Source organism: Melopsittacus undulatus, chromosome Z (assembly GCF_012275295.1).
Source record: "Melopsittacus undulatus isolate bMelUnd1 chromosome Z, bMelUnd1.mat.Z, whole genome shotgun sequence".
NCBI classification, from domain to species: Eukaryota; Metazoa; Chordata; class Aves; order Psittaciformes; family Psittaculidae; genus Melopsittacus; species Melopsittacus undulatus.
Window position 1 is genome coordinate 55,610,815 of NC_047557.1, and position 7,260 is coordinate 55,618,074.

Below are 7,260 nucleotides of genomic sequence, written 5' to 3' on the forward strand. Positions count from 1 at the left end.
GACTGAAATAATTTTGTTGCAATGGAGACAGTTTTCTATGCATTACCTATTCTAAAGTCTGAGACTGTCAAAGGAAACTGATGATTGAGATAAATAAAGCTCCATAGTGATGTATGAAAGCTTCATACACTGATAGAAGATCGAAGAGCTGTAAAATGGCAAGTGCAGTGAACCTCATTGCAGTAAAATGCACAAGCGTTTACTAAATGGTATTAAATGATATTAAATGGCTGATATTAAACTGCTTTCCTCCCCAAATGAGTCTGTGTTAGTAATACACCTATGCAAAGTATTTTCACTCTTCTCTAGTGAATTTTGGAATCAGGGTCTCTTCAAGGCCTACTGCGCTGATTTTCCTGGTTATAGCATAACTCCAGTGTTTACAGGCAAAATCCTTTTTCTCATATTCCCCAATCTAAATCCCCTTGACTGTGTAAGTCAAATGGATTAATAAAACCTTTGAATCTCACCCCCAGCCTGCAGAAGCATTTGTACTGAGAGATTTACAGTTTATTTATTTATTTTCTCTGTCAAAGATCCTCTCTGTGTTGTAGAGGATGCTACAATGGGACAGCAAGATACATCTGCTCCCACTGATTTACTCTAGAAAACCAGGTGGAACAGGGAATGATACAGCATGGTATTTGCTCACATGGGGGGGTGAGTATTAACGATAAGGCAGACACCGAAGTAAGTATTCCTGTGAGCAAGACACTTTCAAATAACCCCCCCTGTAACCTTTACTGGTTTTTTCCACCAGCTGCACTTAGCATTCAGTGGAAAAAAACAACACCCTGTATTTCTTTATATGCATTCTAAACAGCACAGACATAATCACTTCGTGCTCGATAAAGCAGTGAAGCAGTCACTTAAGGCAGTATGTCAGACCAAGAGGATTTTTACTGTGCCAGGAATGTGAAAGATCACTTGGATAAAATAACAAACATAATTGGAAAAAAACAAACAAACAACCAAACAGAGGACAGTGCAAAATGTACAGATTGCACATCCTGATTTCATTGAGAGCTAGTTGAGGGATGCCAGTCCATGATACACAGAAACACCCATAGATCTTTCACTTGTGTACTGTTGCAAAAAGGGAACATTCCCTTAACAGCTACTATGATGAGAACAATGCTGTGGCTGAGATTTAACCTGCAGAAGATGTCCTCCTTATTTCTTGAGGAAAACACAAATTGTATCTTGCAAATAGCTCAATAGGCACTGAAATCTAAAAATGTGTAAGAGGCAGAGAAAGCAACTTGGAGCAGCAGAATCCCATAAAAATATTAGTTATTACAATTCACCAGAGAAAGAAGTTAAAGATGTTAGGAACAGCTTGAAAATTAGGTGAGGACTATCAGTTTTAAAGCTGCTGGAGGCTGTTTGTGCCGCTTTCTGCAGAGCCTGAGAACATTGCTTGAATTAAGAAGAAATAAACAACCTTGTTTGTATTTTGTGGGAGAACACTTCAAGGTTGTTGAGCTATCCCACAGACAGAGCATATTCCTAATCCCTTGATGTTTCTACCTGACCTTAGAGATAAGAGAAGGATCTCAAAAGGATATAGCAGCAGAGAACTGTTTTTTAGTTATGAGAAAATAGTAGTCCTTCTTGATTTGAGCCCTTACAAATTGGGTCAGGAAGCTTAAGCTAAAATATTACAGCAATTGCAAGGGGAGGACATCAAAGTCTCTTCCTTGCTTCTTACTAATCAGTAGATAAAAGAAAGCCTTTCGTTATTTCAAAATTAGTGTGAGAGTTAATTATTATTAACTTGAAACTGTGAGATAAGTACCAGATTCGAGAGCTACAGGGTATGACTTTGATACAGAAGCAGTGGTGAATATGTAAGATGTATATTCTTTTTGGTTAAATCTTGTTATATTCATTCAGCATTTATTAGAGATTCGTTTGAAGCCAAGAGGAAGTTTTAAAAAGATATACTGCTGAGCGTTTTAGTTTTGCCTCTTGTTTTTATAAACTAAAACCATGAAACCTGTAAGGAAAGAATAATGCAAGACTATTTCAAATTAAAATATTTAAATAAATATTTTCTATTTTGACAGAGTAAATAAGGAAAGCCCAAATTGTGCAAATTGCTGAAGACTATATCCATGGTGTCTAATCCTGCAAGTACTTAAGTACATCTTTGCTTTTGATGTTTTCAAATATCTCACAGCCACTGAAATTATTTCTAAATTTAAGCATTTAGCTTTTGAATAATATGAGTAAAGAACAAGTTTACAGACATGACAAAACTGTTTGGTTCATAAGGATTGCACTGGGATAAACTGCCATCAGACTTAAAACTTGGAAACTTGACAACTTTATCTCCTACAGGTTCAGAATTCATGCATTCTCAAGAAAGGCAATTAGTTCCCCAATTAGCGTGTTCATGGCACAGACTGCTGCTATCTGAACATGTGTCGGTTCCCACGTCATCAGGCACAAACCTGTGCCAGTACTGCAACAAAGGGAGAGAGTTCTTCCTACACTAAAAGCAAGGTTGATGGGAGGGCACCTGCCTGAGTTCAGGCTGCCTCTGGTTTCAAATCAGTTAAAACAGGCTGGTTATGAGAAACCTCTCAACCTCTTTGTTGTCTTTTGCAAGCACCTGCAGCAACAAATCTGTCACAGAGGAGAAAGTCAGTCATGGATAGTGACCACAACGGCAAGCATACTTGGGGAGACCAGAACAGCAGCTCTCCTGTCCAGAGACCTCTTCAAGTATTTCTTCAGGGGCTCCCTCCTTTTCTGAAACACAACAATTAGATTATCTGTGCATGTTTAGAGAAGGTGTGACAGTCACACTTTGATTCCATGTGTGGTCTGTGTGGCTATAAATCTCCCCTAGCATCATCAGCACTTTTTCCCCAGAAGGGAAGTGTCCTGGCAGACAATAGCATGACACATTTTCATGTTTGTTCATTGCAATTTTTTAAACAAATCTTTCTTTTTACTTTCAGGAACATACTTCATGGTGGTAATTGCCAAAGGAATAACAGCCTGCAAAATGTCCCTGTTCCATTGTCTTTTGAAGTTCCTCCCTCACTGCAAACCGCTACATTTATTACCCCTTTGCCATGCTGAAAACATATAAACATCTGCATGACCTTTTCTCACCCTCTCTCTTTAGCCAAGTGCAAATTGACCAAATAATGCACACATGTTTCCATTGCCAAGCTTATTGTAGAATCACAGAATAGTTAGGTTTGGAAAGGACCTTAAGATCATCTAGTTCCAACCCCCCTGCCATGGGCAGGGACACCTCACACTAAACCATGTCACCCAAGGCTCTGTCCAACCTGGCCTTGAACACTGCCAGGGATGGAGCAGTCACAGCTTCCCTGGGAAACCCATTCCAGTGCCTCACCACCCTCACAGTGAAGAACTTCTTCCTCATATGCAATCTAAACTTCCCCTGTTTAAGTTTCAACCCGTTACCCCTTGTCCTATCACTACAGTCCCTAATGAATAGTCCTTCCCCAGCATCCCTGTAGGCCCCCTTCAGATACTGGAAGGCTGCTATGAGGTCTCCACGCAGCCTTCTCTTCTCCAGGCTGAACAGCCCCAACTTTCTCAGCCTGTCTTCATATGGCAGGTGCTCCAGTCCCCTGATCATCCTCGTGGCCCTCCTCTGGACTTGTTCCAACAGTTCCATGTCCTTTTTATGTTGAGGACACCAGAACTGCACACAATACTCCAAGTGAGGTCTCACGAGAGCAGAGTAGAGGGGCAGGATCACCTCCTTCAACCTGCTGGTCACGCTCCTTTTGATGCAGCTCAGGTTGAATAGACCCTATAGAAGTCCAGAATTAAAAACTGGTGCATTCTGTCATGGATGGCAAAGATACTACATTTTCACCTTCTTCACTGGGGCCAGAGGTATTGGCAGACAGAAGGGCTAGCTGGGCCTGAGCTACAAGTTTTAGTGCTGTAGCTCTGCTGCCTGCTGAAGCATTAGCTGAAGTTCTATTAAACAATGTTACCTATAGTTTCTCTTCAGGACTACAGTGAGTGAAACCAGAATATAACTCTTGATCAACTTTCAAAGACATTGTAACACAGAATATTAGTGAGACAAATATTGAATACAGTCAGAAAATGCCTTAAATAGTAGTATTACTAAAAATTAGATAGTTCTAAAAGCAACTGGTAAATTCAGCAATATTTCTTGTACAGTGTTGAATTTTTGTTGTCATCAGTTCCTGAGAAATGAGAAGCTTTGATTTTGGAGTTATCAAAGAGAAAACCATATACAGAACCTTTAATGTATTAAATACTTTTTTGCTGCCTGTCATTAGGATACATAGAAAAGTCAATTATAACTTGTCTTTCTAAAATTTCACATGGACATAGTCTTATTTCAAATCTATTTCAGATAGTCTTAATCCTTTTTCCAAGGAATGAGGGAGGAAAGCTTTATCCCGTCCTCCCTGCATACCTGCCTGAAAGCCAAGGACGCAGCAACCTCAATAGCATGACACTGACAGTTTATTCAAAGATGTCAGCAAGGGATTATTATTATTTTTTTTAAGAGGCTCTAATTTAAAAATGTTAATGGAAAGTTTTGAAAAGAGAAAGTAGCCTTCCCTCACCCTTTCACTCTTCCACTTGGATTTTCTCTCTGACTCAGCTGAAAACCAATGAACAGATGAGGTAAAGGAGGAAGCTGGAGCTCTGCATCCAAGTGTGACAGCAATTTGCTGTAGGACTACACTTGTAAGATTCAACTTTTTATAACAAGTATGAATCACGGAAGAGATTTGCAGCATGAACCTGAGATCAGATTGTGCCGTCTGCACCTCGACAAAAGGCTATTGGGAGAGCAGTAGGAAAAGTTCTACTCTGCCTGTTTTCATGAGTAAACAGCCTTGAGGTGATGCAGGTTTCAGCAACCTGAACAAAGTCAACTGTGTCTTAGTGCCAACTTTGTTAATAAAGTTCTTATTTCACAGAAATGTCTTGCTATACATTTAAATTAAAACCATTCTGCTATGCAGCACCTTTTTGTAATCCATTTGCCTGACAGAACTGTGATACTGTTATGAAATAGCCTGATGGAGCTGCATAGGAAACGGCAATTGTTATGGTTTTTCCATAATTAAACCGAAGAATATGAGATAGGCACTACTTCCAGAGGTTTGTTTCCAACAAAATATCCAAAAAGGTCATGAAAATTTATGTAAATACAAACCACACACATTGTATTAAGGATAAAGGCAGCTGTCGCTTCAAGGAGCCAAGAGCTGTGCACAGTTACCTGCATTCTAACACTGATTTAACTACAAAGTCCTTCTTCTGATCACTTCTCTCTGACATGAAGTAACTTAAATGACTTCAACTTCCAAACATATTCAAATATTTGCTAAGAACCTGTAAGATCTGCTTCCTAAGCCTGAATGGTTGAAAGGGTTCCCACTCCAAGTTACCTGACCCACCCTTTCTGCAAGGGGGTTAGGACTTTGGTTTTGCTGCCCACACAGCAGCTGCTGAAGGCACACAGTTTCCCTTCAATACACAAGGCTCAGTACCACAGTGTTTGCACATAAGCTGACTTCCAACAAGGACGCAAATGACTGCACACAGTCCTCCGACTCAACCACAGCTTTTATTTGGCAGCTGCCTCAGCACATGTTCCCTTTCACTTTCTGAGTGTCACTGGGACTTTTGGCCCCTACATGGCTAGCAATGTAGATTAAAGTCCCTGTAGGCCCCCTTCAGATACTGGAAGGCTGCTATGAGGTCTCCACACAGCCTTCTCTTCTCCAGGCTCAACAGCCCCAACTTTCTCAGCCTGTCTTCATATGGCAGGTGCTCCAGTCCCCTGATCATCCTCGTGGCCCTCCTCTGGACTTGTTCTAACAGTTCCATGTCCTTTTTATGTTGAGGACACCAGAACTGCACACAATACTCCAAGTGAGGTCTCACAAGAGCAGAGTAGAGGGGCAGGATCACCTCCTTCAACCTGCTGGTCACGCTCCTTTTGATGCAGCCCAGGATATGGTTGGCTTTCTGGGCTGTGAGTGCACACTGAAGCTGGCTCATGTTCATTTTCTCATTGACCAACACCCCCAAGTCCTTCTCCGCAGGGCTGCTCTGAATCTGTTCTCTGCCCAACCTGTAGCTGTGCCTGGGATTGCTCCCACCCAGGTGTAGAACCTTGCACTTGGCATGGTTAAACTTCATGAGGTTGGCATCAGCCCACCTCACAAGCGTGTCAAGGTCCCTCTGGATGGCATTCCTTTTCTCCAGCGTATCAACCGAATCACAGAATCCCAAGGGTTGGAAGGGACCCCAGAAGATCATCTAGTCCAACCCCCCTACAAGAGCAGGGTAACCTAGAGTACATCACACAGGAACTTGTCCAGGCGAGCCTTGAATATCTCCAATGTAGGAGACTCCACAACCCCCCTGGGCAACCTGTTCCAGTGCTCTGTCACTCTTACAGTAAAGAAGTTCTTCCTGATGTTCATGTGGAACCTCCTATGCTCCAGTTTACACCCATTCCTCCTTGTCCTATCACTGGATATCACTGAAAAAAGCCTAGCTCCATCATCCTGACACCCACCCTTTACATATTTGTAAACACTGATGAGGTCACCCCTCAGTCTCCTCCAAGCTAAAGAGACCCAGCTCCCTCAGCCTCTCCTCATAAGGGAGGTGTTCCACTCCTTTAATCATCTTTATGGCTCTGTGCTGGACTCTTTCAAGCAATTCCCTGTCCTTCTTGAACTGAGGAGCCCAGAACTGGACGCAATATTCCAGATGCAGCCTCACCAAGGCAGAGTGAGGGGGAGGAGAACCTCTCTTGCCCTACTAACCACACCCTTTCTAAGGCACCCTAGGATGCCATTTGCCTTCTTGGCCACAAGGGCACATTGCTGGCTCATGGTCATCCTCCTGTCCACCAGGACCCCCAGGTCCCTTTCCCCTTCACTCCTTTCCAGCAGGTCAACCCCCAACCTGTACTGGTACATGGGGTTGTTCTTCCCCAGATGCAAGACTCTACCCTTGCTCTTGTTGAATTTCATCAAGTTTCTCCCTGCCCAACTCTCCAGCCTGTCCAGGTCTCGCTGAATGGCAGCACAGCCTTCTGGTGTGTCAGCCACTCCTCCCAGTTTAGTGTCATCAGCGAACTTGCTGAGGGTACACTCAGTTCCCTCATCCAGGTCATTGATGAAAATATTAAACAGCACTGGTCCCAGCACCGACCCCTGAGGGACTCCACTAGTCACAGACCTCCAGCTAGATTCT